Source organism: Rhineura floridana, chromosome 7 (assembly GCF_030035675.1).
Source record: "Rhineura floridana isolate rRhiFlo1 chromosome 7, rRhiFlo1.hap2, whole genome shotgun sequence".
Classification (NCBI taxonomy): Eukaryota; Metazoa; Chordata; class Lepidosauria; order Squamata; family Rhineuridae; genus Rhineura; species Rhineura floridana.
Window position 1 is genome coordinate 45,559,584 of NC_084486.1, and position 13,313 is coordinate 45,572,896.

Below are 13,313 nucleotides of genomic sequence, written 5' to 3' on the forward strand. Positions count from 1 at the left end.
CAGCAGAGGATTGTTTTCGACGTTTAGAGGCAGATCAAAAGAAGCCTCGGGAAAGCTTCTCAGCTTTTTCTGCACGAATGGGCAGGAATGTGGAGTGCTGGGCAGACACAGCTGAAGCTGCAACTCGAGGGGAGGTTTTAGACCTGTTTGCTAAAGAACTGTTTTATAGACGCCTCCCTCGGGAGACCAGCAGCCCCGTTCGCTGGCTGAAGCAGGCGTGCTAGCAGATCGTATGTTTAAAAACAGAGCTGGAGAAAAGTTTACTTTGTTTCGGAAACCGGAGAACGTTCCTGTGAAACCGCCGGGGCGAGAGACTTCAGGTATGCAGAAACCATGGCAACCGCCGAGGGAAGTGAAGGGAGGGCCTGCCGGCTACTTCAAAGTACCTTCCGCCCGGACAGAGGCTGCATTGCAAGAGAAGCCCCGTGTAGAAATAACTTGCTTTAAATGTGGGAAAATCAGACATAAGGCTAATTCCTGTTCTGAAACCTTGCTTAAGCCCAATCCTGTTGGGAGGAAGAATCCAAGGGTTGCTCCAGTTGTGCGTGTAAGAGACTTAGCGTCCCCTGGAGCGGAACCCCCTGAACTTTCTTCTTGGTTGTCAGCCGAGGAGAATGAAGGAGCGGAATCGGACTTTGTATTTTCTGCCCCAAATTTACAAGACCGTCCTGAGACTCCTCGTGGACCAGTAGTCAAAGCCCTGTCGGTGAGTGTTGCACAAAATATACCTGGGGGCAAAGAGGGAGAAGAAAAGGATGGTTTGCTGCCAGGGAGAAACTATCCAGAACCTCTTTCATTGGAATGTAAGGAATGGGTTCAAACGCAGTTTTCAGAACCCATATATGTTAATTGTGTTCAGGTCATGGGACGGGTAGATTTGGGTGCTGAGCTCTCCAGTGTTGGTGAACACCTGGTGAAGCCAGAGCAATATGTCCCCGACTTACAAGTGACTGTCACGGCGTATGGACCCAGGACAGTGCAAGCTCGTGTAGCTGAGCTGGTGCTTTCGTACAAGAATTGGACTGGGCGCCATAGAGTTCTAGTTCATTCAACCAATAGTTTGTGGGACGTTGTGATAGGAACAGACCTGCTTTTCCTGCACCATAAAGAGACTGAACGTAGGGCGGAGAGGGATGCTCTTGCTAAGTCTCAAGTTTTGTTAGACACCTTGAAGTGTAGTGGGAGAGAAGCCAAGGCTTCGAAGAAACGGGCCGTGCGCTTGCCTGAGCCACAGGAAAGAAGTTCGCCTTTGCAACCCAGAGGAGGGGGGCTAATGGAATGCAAAGTGCCGCCTGTTGGCTCTCAAGAAATTAAGACAGCTCTATTAAAGAAGGGAAGCCTCCAAAGTTGTAAACGCAAAACGGAAGCTAACTCGGCTGTTTTATTACATGCTGAGAAATCTGAGTCTCTTAATGGACATTTAATTATGGCTTGTGCCAAGGTGTGTGAATTTGCAGAGGATTCTTTGGATTTGGTTACAGAGAGCCAACAAGCAGGGGGGATAACTGAAATTACCCTACCCGAAGGTTTGACTCAGGAGCAACAAAATCAATTAGTCCAAATCCTGATGGACTTTAAACCTATGTTTTCCAGTAAGCCTGGAAGAACTGACTTGGCTATTCATTCTATTAACACCGGGAATCATCCCCCTATGCAAGCTTCTCCGTATCGAGTTACAGGGCGGAATGCAGAGGTGGTAGAGAGGGAAGTCCAAGCTATGTTGGAAATGGGAGTTATTGAACCCTCTACCAGTCCCTGGTCCTCCCCTATTGTGCTAGTGGCTAAACGGGAAGCTAATGAAGTGCGTTTCTGTGTGGATTACAGGAAGCTGAACCAGATTTCCCAAGTGGATCCGTATCCTTTGCCTAGGATGGACCATTTAATAGAAAGGCTGGGAGCAGCAAAATACATCACTACACTGGATTTAACCAAGGGATATTGGCAAGTGCCTCTAGATGGGGACGCTGCTGTGAAATCTGCTTTTGTCACGCATATGGGCTTGTTCCAGTTCAAGGTTCTCCCATTCGGACTTCGAAATGCTCCAGCAACGTTCATGAGGCTTATTAATTCTGTGATTAATGGCCTAGGCGAATTTTCTTGCGCGTATCTGGACGATCTGGCCATTTTTAGCCCTGACTGGAAGTTGCATTTGAATCATTTGAGAATTGTTTTACAGAGACTGCAGGCCGCTGGACTAACCATCAAAGCGCAGAAATGTCAATTTGGGTTGGGGGAAGTTGTGTATCTTGGCCACAGGGTGGGGCAGGATTGTGTCAAACCCCTGGAGGCTAAGATCGAAGCTATTCAAAATTGGCCTGTCCCTAGGACCAAGAGACAGGTTCAGTCTTTTTTGGGGTTAGCCGGCTATTACAGAAAATTTGCCCCACATTTTAGCAGTGTTGCTACCCCCCTAACTGAACTGTGCAAAAAGACTATGCCAATGCGTGTCATTTGGACCGATAAATGTCAAAGTGCTTTTGATGCTTTAAAGACTATGTTAGTAAACTATCCTGTTTTGAAAGCTCCTGATTTTTCAAGCCCTTTTGTAGTTCAGACGGATGCCTCTAACTTTGGGCTTGGAGCTGCCTTGCTCCAGGAAGATGCTGCTGGAGAATTGCACCCTATTGCATACATTAGTAAGAAATTGCTTCCAAGAGAGCGCAATTTGGCTACCATTGAAAAGGAGTGCCTTGCTTTGGTTTGGGCTCTTGACAAGTTACGCCCGTACCTATGGGGACGTCATTTTCAATTGCAGACAGACCATTCTCCTTTGTGTTGGTTGAACAGGATGAAAAACTCCAACCAGAAATTGTTACATTGGAGTTTGGCCCTTCAAGATTTCGATTTTTCAATCCAATTCATAAAAGGGCGTGATAATGTAGTAGCTGATGCTCTATCTCGCTTATCTGTTCCAGTTGATTGATATTTCATGCCTATTTTACTGACTGATTTCCCGGCTCTGATGACCTCTGGACTGTTTTTAGACCTTGTTTTACTCTTTTACGCTTTTAACATGTTTTATGGACTTTTATAGGATTTTATGGCTTATGACCTTTTTTGAACCTGGACCAACTTTTGGATTACCCCATTTTTTATTTTTATTTTTTTATCTCTTTATTTTTTTAATAAAGTCTTATTTTCTTGGGTGTTTAGGGGTCCCTTAATTTTTTTTTGTTATTGTTATTTTGTAACTTTGAAGATATTTAGAAGGCATAAGTCAAGAAGTAGCTCACTTGCTTAAAATGTTATTAATCCTTTTTTATATATATATAGTGTAATGTTGAGATATTGATTAAATTTTTGATTGTTTCCTTATCCCTGGTTGCTGTGGTGATGACGCAGAACTATCTAGAGTTCTGACATCATCTTCCCGAAAAGGGGCGTGTCATGAACCTGTAATGGTCATGAGTTATTGAAAAGCTAATAACAATACTTTGGCTCCCGTAAGGGACTCTGGGAGATGGTTATAGTTAGAAAAGACAAGCCTTTGCCAATTTGCAAATTTGAGTTTCACTTCCCAGCTGAAGACGGTTAGAAGAAGCCTTAACAAGCTGTACCTGTTTATCTTTGCTGATTAGCAAGTGCCTGGTACTCAAGGTCATCCTTGGCCTGTACAGTTGGAAAACACAGTTGGGAGGGGGGCCTGAAGGCGCGAAAATGTGAGAAACATCGAGAAGAAAGTTACATCAGCCAATTCCTGATTGGTCAATTAATCTTGGACCGTTAGGATCCTTTTCCCTTAAGTATAGGGCTAGAGACCCATAGCTTTTGTTCTCTGTTCTCTGCCTATGCTGACTGGCACCAGAGTTCCAAACCTTTCTGCCTTATGGTTCCAGGGGTTGCTTATGGGAAGGCAACCTATGTCTGGTTCCATTGCTTTATGTTGAACATCCATCTCTCTTAGGAGAGGTGCCACGCAACCAACTACCTCGTGAGTAAGTAGTTAGGTGAGTTAGTTTGTTATTTTCTTGTTGTGTGTATGAATTCTCTTGTAAGAACCTAAACCCCTGTTGGGTGAATGGTCTTAAAGGATTACTTGCTGCTATATGATATGTGCACTTATATTTCTTAATAAAAGCTACTTCTATTTAACCTGGTGTGTTCATTTGAGAGAAGGGGTGGTTCTGAATTCAGTACTTTGACCCATCTCAGTCACTCACTACCAAAGAGGGTTAAGAAGTTGAAGGCTTGGATTTTAAGTGTTAAACCAGAGGTGCCTGGCAAGGCGTGTAACTGTGACTCTTGCCTTTTAGGACCTTGGTTTTATATATCTTCTGGGCTCAGAGATCCCCTGGCTCTGAGTGGACCAGTATACAGGGGTGGTGGCAGCCTACCTTCTACCTTGCAGGGTTGTTGTGAGCGTACACAGCCTTGGCAAGGGTGAAGTAATAGCTTTTTGGTTCCAGTCTCATTTCCCTAAGGGTGGGGGTCTGAGCCTGATGCATGAACCCAGTACCTTGAGGGTCTGGGGGCATGACAGTATTCATTTCAAATCATTACTGGTTTCTGCTAGTAGTATGGTATTGTCTGCATATCTTAAATTATTGATATTTCTCCCTCCAATTTTCACACCTCCTTCATCTTGGTCCAATCTCGCTTTCCGCATGATATGTTCTACGTATAGATTAAACAAATAGGGTGATAAAATACACCCCTGTCTCACACCCTTTCTGACTGGGAAACAATCAGTTTCTCCATATTCTGTCCTTACGGTAGCCTCTTGTCCAGAGTATAGGTTGCTCATCAGGACAATCAGATGCTGTGGCACCCCCATTTCTTTTAAAACATTCCATAGTTTTTCATGATTTACACAGTCAAAGGCTTTGCTGTAATCTATAAAGGACAGGGTAATTTTCTTCTGAAATTCCTTGGTCTGTTCCATTATCCAGCATATGTTTGCGATATGACCTCTGGTGCTTGGTTTAGATGAATAGAATCTGCAAATTCTCAAGTGGAGCCATTCCATGCCAAAGCAGGGTTTGCAGTCGAGCAGTGTTGACTGCAAATCGTGCTGGGATTGGCTGCACTCAGGCGTTCGCAGTTGGGAACTCCCATATGCAGCTGATCACTGCCAAAAGTGGGATTTGAAGTTGGTGCCAATCAGCTAACCTGTGTCAGCGTTGGGGTTACACTCTCCTTCCCCGTCCCCCTCTAGTGCAGATGCCAGGAGTTTGGAAGCTTTCACTTCAGTTTTATACTAACCACAACTTGCCATGATGTTCAGACTAATTCACACTTTCTGAAACACAGCCATCCTTCAGAATTCACCCTTTGAATTTTGCAGTGCAGTTTTCCAGTCAAGTAATGTGTACAAATATGCATATACAAAGGTGAAGTGTGCATAAATTGCATATATTCATGAAAATAACATACAAGCACTATATTAGGGGAAATATAAATATTAGAGAAAATATGTTTTGCAAAAATGTGTATATTAGGCATAATTGCAGACAAAAATGTATATATTAGGAAAAAGACACTAAAATGCTGATGAATTTTCATGAGGGCCTTTTTAAAAAAAATCACAAGACTGATGAGGAAATGGACAATTGAACTGAAGAATGAAAAAATTAGAAATGGAGAGAAACCAAAATTGACAATTTTGCCTATCTCTACTCTGAATGCAGATAAGCTGTGGATAGTCATAACTATGGTTTACTAAAACAAGCCTGTTTTAGACTGGTTTATGAAGGTGGCTTGTTTTAGTAAACCATATTTGATATTATTCACAGTTTAGGGTTTAGATGTGATGCCAAACTGTGGTTAATCAAAAATGGAAGCAGATACTTTTTATTTCCTCCTTGCAGACACACTGGAGGAGGAGAGGGATGGGGGGAGCATATCATGGTTTAGCATAGTATGTAAATGCAACCATTGAGTCATTTTGGGTGGACATACTTATTAAAACATCCCATGAGTGAAGCTTGGTGTCCATTTTTTCTCAACAAACCATTGCTGTTGTTGGGTGCTCTGTACAAAGCGATTATGGATCACTGTTTTGGTGATGGGCCTTTGCTAGTTTGGGGATCCAATAAATGCCAACTCGTCACCCTCTGGAGCTAGCCTAAATATAATAGCACAGCACTGGCATGTGAGTCAGTGGAATTCAAGTTAACAAAGACTAACTCATGACTTGCTGAAGGTATTCCAGTTAGCTAGGTATTGTAGGCATGTGACCCTTGCACCATCAGCTCCACACATTAGCAACTAATACAATAGTGCATGGCTGCTTTTGATCTGCACAGCACCGCTCCCTCCCTAACACACATCAAGAGGCCAGACTGCCCATGCCAGTACATGCATGAAAGGCTATGAGTCTGTTTCTCATAGGCTGTGGTGTAAAAAGCCTCTTTGAAATGGAATGTTTTTGAAATGTACCTTTTCTTGCAGAGCGGGTCTGATGTCTACTTGACAGCATTCCCAGATTATACTTCTGTGAAAAATGTGATTCACTGGGGCCAGGTAAACTTACCAATATGGAATGTATGTGTTGTGTTGCTAACAATTATGCAACATCGTAAGTTTTGCTTAATTAGAAGGAAGCGATATCTCCCTTTAGTTCTAGATGCTGGGTTTTCTTTACAAAATAGCCCAATTAAGCAGAGGAAGTACCAAACCCAACAAGTCACTATCAACTTCATAATCACAAACCATCTGCCTGTTCATACAATTGTGTTTACAGATAAAATTGTGGAGTTAAAATTGTGGAAATGAAATATTAAATATAAATAAAAGGAGAGAAATCATTCTACATTAATAACGGAATTCTCATTTTGTAATGGAAATCATGCAACAATACTACAAGACAGAAGAAATCTGCTATTGAAAGAAAATTCCAGTTGCTGTGTAGTCAGGTAACTGCCTAAATACTTTACCCATAAGCCTGTAAAAAAAAGAGAGTTGAAACGAGGAGCTCACAGGAGATATGCACTCAAGTAAAAGTCTGTATCTGAATACTATGAGCAAAATGCAAACTGAGCTCTCTTTTACAAATCTCCTGTCACATCCAAAGGACTTAGTTTTCACTAGTGGGGAAAAAAATGCAAAATTAACACCCAGAAAAAGAGTAAAAAACATTAAACTAAAGGGGAAAGGACTGAAACCTACCACAAAACCCAAGGGACTAAATTATAAAAAGCTTTTTGCTCTGCTCGATAAACCGAAACAGGTCCCACTCAAAACTCCATCGAAGGGACTGGCCATCCAGCATACCCACGTGGATTATTCCACCAAAAACACAGCAGACCAGATCCTCTCTCCCCTACTCCAACCAGCCGACAAACCCAGTGACTGCCAACCTTTCCCGATTCTCTATGAACATAAAACAATCCCTATACTGTCCTCTAATGGAACTCAGGACTCTCGGCAACCCACTCCTGAACGGAGCCACGTTCCCCCAGTCCCACAATCAAAGTAAACGTGGATTTGTCTATAATCCTAAAAGTAAACAACCCTGGAAACTGACTCTCAGTTGTCAAAGTTTGATCTTCTCCAATCTTCCGAAACCTTCAAGTGCCCAGTCTTTTGACTCACGCAAAGCCCATTTTCTGCACCTGGTAAAAAAGATTGCTCCCCAGTGTGGCTCCATTGCTGACATTATAGACATTAAATATCTATCTTATAATCTTCGGCATGTTCGGGCCATGCTGACTTTGCAGACCCGGGAGTCTGCTCAACTTTTTTACACAGCGAAGGATAAATTTCTACATGCCGGTATAATAATTACCCGACTATTTGTGAATCAAATCAGCCAAAATCTGTTTCACATTAATCAACATCCCATTGGAAAAAATGCTTTGACGGGCCCCTCTATTTCTCCAGACAATCTCCAGGCTACTCAAAGCCCCCCGACCATCGGACCTATCTCAAACTATGTGCCTTCCCAGTCTTCCCTTGATTTTAAAACAACTCAGCTTCCGGAAGAAACAGACCTCCTAGAGTAATTTTCCTTTTTACCTTTACAGTCTGAGAAAGAGATAACCACCAGACTTGCTCGCCTCAGAGATACACTTATTCACGTAATGCTCCAGGACAATGCTAGTAGGCCATTGGAGCAAATATCGAAACCATCTTGCCCCCTAACGACCCCAGGCACCTGGAAATTGGAGCCGCCGACTGGCCAGTCTGAACAACCTCTGGTGACTTCCACATCCGCCAAGGTCCTCCCCACTCTTGGACCTTCAATAAACCCAATCACTATCGCGACAGAGTGCTTTGGACCTTTAAAGGAACATCCTCAGAATTTCCTGTCCAGACCTCTACAGTCCAGAAAAGACTGGTTACAAACTAGATTCCTGGGCCTTGAGGAATTGAGCCCTGCACCATCAAGCTCCCTTTCGAGGGTATCGGACAAAAAGGAAAGAATGCTTGTTATCCCTCCAACACAAACTGGGGCTGTCTATGTAGATCTGACTGGTGAACTTAATCAAATCTCTGAAATAAATTGACAAGGCAATCTCACAAAAACTAAACCTACAACCCCGACCAGGGTAAAATTAGGTTCCCCCTTCTTCCGCCCCCCTGAGCCTAAGAAACCAGCCATTCCTACCAGAGCTCAGCTTAACTTCCTCTCTTGGAACATTGCAGGATGGGCATCTAAGCAAGGTAACCCAGAGATCCTTGCCTTTTTCAATAATTTTGAGATAATCTTCCTACAGGAAACCTGGTTCACTAAAAATCTTCTCTTGGATGGCTTCTCAACAATTGACCTTCCTGCCGGGCTCCCAAATGGAAAAGGCAGGCCAAAAGGTGGCTTGGCCATATTGTCCTCCACTATTCTCCATACAAACATAAAAAAACTCCCCCCTTGTGGGAACTTGGCAATAGCTGCACTAATGGCCTTCCCATCTATTTCCCTTTTACTGATCAATGTCTATATTCTACCCTTTCCCTCAAGGAAAGAAACCACTTCAGCCTGGGAGGCCCTAGAACAATATATAATGGGCCTTGAATCCCTTTACCCCAGAACCTAGCCCATAATTATGATTTTAGGATAATTTTTAGGATAATTTTCAGATAATTAGGATTTTAATGCAAGGATAGGCCCCAATAACACCTCACTTTTTTCTTCTGGCCTCTGAGGGGCTGCAGACATTGAAAATTTCATTTCTAAATATGATAGGACTTCTAAAGACCCTAAGGTGAACTACGGGGGTATCTGCCTGACCTGCCTGGTTGGCTGCTTTAATTTAGTAATCTTGAACGGTCTAACTCAGGTCGATAACAGCACGTAGTTCACCTATGTTTCGGGCCGCGGTAGTAGTGTTGTCGATTATGTTCTGATCCCCTTTTCTTTGATCAATTTGATCTCCAATTTCGCTATGGGAAACAGACAAGATAGCGATTACCTCCCCCTAAACTTCTCTATCCTGTTCCCCGAGAAAAGTCTTTTGGTAACCAAATGTGACCCTGAGGACAAAATACCATCCTTCAAATATTGGAGAACTAAATGGTCAGCAGGAATGTTACATAAGACCACCTCTTATTTTGACTCCCCCCAGGGGTTGAGTCTTAAAAACTACATAATAGACTCTCCTGACCCTCTCTCCGCTCTGGCTTCCCCCAGGCACCTGGTTGGCCACTGTGAGAACAGGATGCTGGACTAGATGGGCCACTGGCCTGATCCAGCAGGCTCTTCTTATGTTCTAACTGCCTACTCTTCATTGACCTCTGCCTTGAGCACAATTCTAAAATCCAAACCACCAGTCCTTAAGTCACAATCCACACTAGGCCTCCCAAGGTGGTTTGATAAAGCTTGCCTTGATGCCAAGCTAAACCTAAGAAAGATATACCTTCAATATAAGAGGGAAAACTTAAACTCGCTCCCTCCAGAGTATTACACCACCAAAAGACAATACAAACATTTGATATCCATTAAAAAGAGACAGGCAACTCTTGATGGATGGAAGGCCCTGATAAATGCCTCCAAACTTAAAAACTCTAAGATCTTCTGGTCCCTAGTTACTGACGCCCTAATCTCTCCCAATCCTACCCCCTGTAATATCCCTGCTAGCATTTGGGAACAACACTTTGCCAGCCTGTTTGCGGCCCAAAGTAATCACCCCTTGTTTTATCTACCTACTGCGGATTGTACCGTTTTATCTTCTTGGCCACTTGTTGCACAGAGCGAGATTAAGTCCTTGATTAGTGCCCTGAAATCCGGCAAAGCCCCCGGCCCAGATGCCATTTCTCCCGAATTATTGAAGTCCCACCAAGCTTGGTGGGCCCCTCTCTTGGCCAGTTTATTTACTCTGATCAACAACTCCGGCCATTTTCCAGTGGCCTGGCTCGAGGCTATCGTCATTCCCATATTTAAAAAAGGAGCCAGAGATGATCCATCGAATTACAGGCCCATCAGCCTCCTATCGGTCGTGGGCAAGCTCTACACCAGCTATTTAAACCTAAAGCTGATCTGCTGGCTCGAGGAGGAGAATGTTATGGGCTGAGAACAGGCTGGCTTCAGAAAAGGGAGATCCACCCTTGACCACTGCATTCTAGTAAATCATATGGCAGAAAAATACACGGGCCCTCTGGGTAACGGCTTGTTCGTTGCTTTTGTTGACCTTAAATCTGCTTTTGACGCCATCCCAAGAGACAAGCTTTGGGCTAAACTCTCTCGATCTAATATTGATATCCTTTATCTTATCTATCATCTCCATCAAACTACAACCCTCTGTGTTCGTTGTGGCGTCGATGGGACACTAACGAACCCCATTCCTGCCCCCAATGGGGTCAAACAGGGCTGTATCCTAGCCCCTGCACACTTTAATCTCTTCCTGAACGACCTCACTACATGTTGCCACTCCTCCGCTTTCCATCCCCCAAAAGTGGCCGACCAAAATTGCCCCCTGCTGCTATACGCAGACGATGCTGTACTTTGATCTTTGTCTCAAGTAGGCCTGAAAAGACACTTTCATGCCTTCATGGCCTATTGTACCATAAACTTTGATAAAACCAAAATCCTAGTCTTTTCCCGGCACCTTTCGGTGTCCGAGTGGACAATTAATGGTCATAAAATCGCCCAGGTTAGGCAATATAGGTACTTGGGGGTTACGTTTCATTCCTCTCTTTCCTGGTCCCCTCACATATGCACTTTGGTTCAAACCACCAAGAATACATCAAAAGCCATTTTCCATTTTTTCTATACCAGGGGCGGACAGTACATACCAGCAGCCTCCCAGGTTTTTAAGTCCAAAATCTTCCCTCAACTCTTGTATGGTGTTCCAGTTTGGGCCCCGAGTTTTAACCCTAAAATTGAATCAACATTATCAACATTTCTAAGATTAATTTTTGGGGTTCCCCGATGTGTCCCGGCTGCTGGCCTCAGGCTGGAGGCTGGCCTGCCCTCACTAGAATCTCTCGCTTGGTCCCTAACTTTCAGATAAACTAGCCTATACAAGCCCTTCTTCTGGATATTTACATTTTCTCTGGTGTGATTCCTTTTCCAGCTCATGGTCCAAAGCTCTCCTTGCCAAGTTGGCCACGCTGGGTTTTTCAGTAGAATATCTATCTTCACTGGATTCTGTGACAGCCAGATGGATCATCGAGACTTGGATCAAGGACACTTACCTCCAGAGCTCGATGACTAATGCCGCCCAAACCTGCTTCCCTCTCTATTCTGATCTAAATTTCACATTCCCCAAACCCGCTCCTTACCTGGAACATCTGACCATGCCTAAATTCCGCCAAGTTTTTTCTAGGGCCCAATTTAATTGCATCTTCTCACTTTCAGTGGGCCGCTTCCAGGGCACACCTCTTGAATTTCATTTATGCCCCTTCAAGAACGCAGACGTCGAGTCCTTGCCTGATGTCTTCTTTGTCTGCCCCTATTACACTGCTGAACATTTTAAATACTTAAATCCAATTTTAAAAAATCTCCCCGGCAGGCCTAAACCCATACTATTGCAACACCTTCTGGCTGGCCATGATAAACCAACAACAACTCTCTGTTGCTAAGTTTATCTCTGCCGCTCAACATATACGTATGAAGATCCCTCCGTCTTCTTAGCTAATTAATGTTGTTTTAATTCTCATGAGCTTCGTTTGACACATTTTATATATTTTATAACTATGGTTTTTACTACCTGCAAAATCAATTGTATCAGGTCTATGACCGCACAATAAATTTGATTGATTGATTGATTGCGTTTTCACTAGTGAAGTTTGTCCATTACATTACATAAAGTGGGGAAAATATAACACACTGTTCTTCTCTCGAATAGGAACCAAAAGATTGTGTGGGTGGTGTGTATGCTAGAGGTGGACGGATCAGTCTGTTTCTGGTCCATGTCAGTTTTGCGTGTGTTCATTCACAACTGTATTCCATCCTGTTTTCAGTTTTCATCCAGTTTGGTGGTGGTATATAATAATAATAATAATAATAATAATAACTTCCCATGAGGCATCCCAGAGCAATTTACAGTATAATAAAACATATATAAAACAGTTATATATATAAACAACAGCATATACATAAAATCAATTAAAATCCAATATAGATACCAGCTGGGATAAAGATCTCTAGTTACAAGGCATATGTTTTACTCTAAGACAGGCTTTTTTTTTTTTTGTATGCATTTTATCCTGTAGTGGGTAAGGGGGTGGGGCAACAGCACTTACCTGACTTTCCAGCAGCACAGTTGTGGCTGCTTACTGGGAAGTAGACTGAGAGGGGCATTATAGGAGGTGCTGTATCGGCCCCAGCAGTGCATTTGCACAGCACCGACCTCCCTTCTGCTTTGCCCCCCCAGTGAGCAGTAGCAATTCCACTGTCAAGAGATTTTACTCTAATCTGTTTTGTATATTTTATATAATCGTGTTTCCATCCATGTGTTAGTTTTGGGAAGGGCAAATCAGGTCATTCTGCTTAAAAATATGGCCTGAACAAAATTCTCAAGCATCCCTGGGGTATGCTAGGTAGCATATATCAATAAGGATTGAAGGAAAGGAGCAGGCTTGCTGACGCCCACAAAGGTGCTAGTTCACTGGCTAATTGCGAATTGTCATAGTGCTTTCTCTTTGTAGCAAAGTTTCATTGGGATGATATTGAGCAGTGGTAGGTGTGTCCAAAGGCCGAAGTGGGGGGGGCAATGCATGTGCCTCTTAATTTTGTATGGTAGGTTACATTGTAGCAAAGCAAAAATCAGAGATTATAGCAGGGATGTGTTAGAATTCCGCCCAATGCAGATTTAGTACCAAATTTTCCAATAATTTGCTTATTCTCAATAGTTGAGGATTGGATTTTAATGTAGTGAATTTCCATGGCTAATTTTGAAAACAGACTTTTTTTAAAAAAATCCCCCTCTAAAATATTA

At 43.1% G+C, this 13,313-nt stretch overlaps 1 pseudogene; it reads left to right on the forward strand.

Annotated features, from left to right (window-relative positions):
- The window catches only part of LOC133389655 (lipase member M-like), a 47,371-nt pseudogene that overhangs the window by 16,078 nt on the left and 17,980 nt on the right, over positions 1–13,313 (forward strand).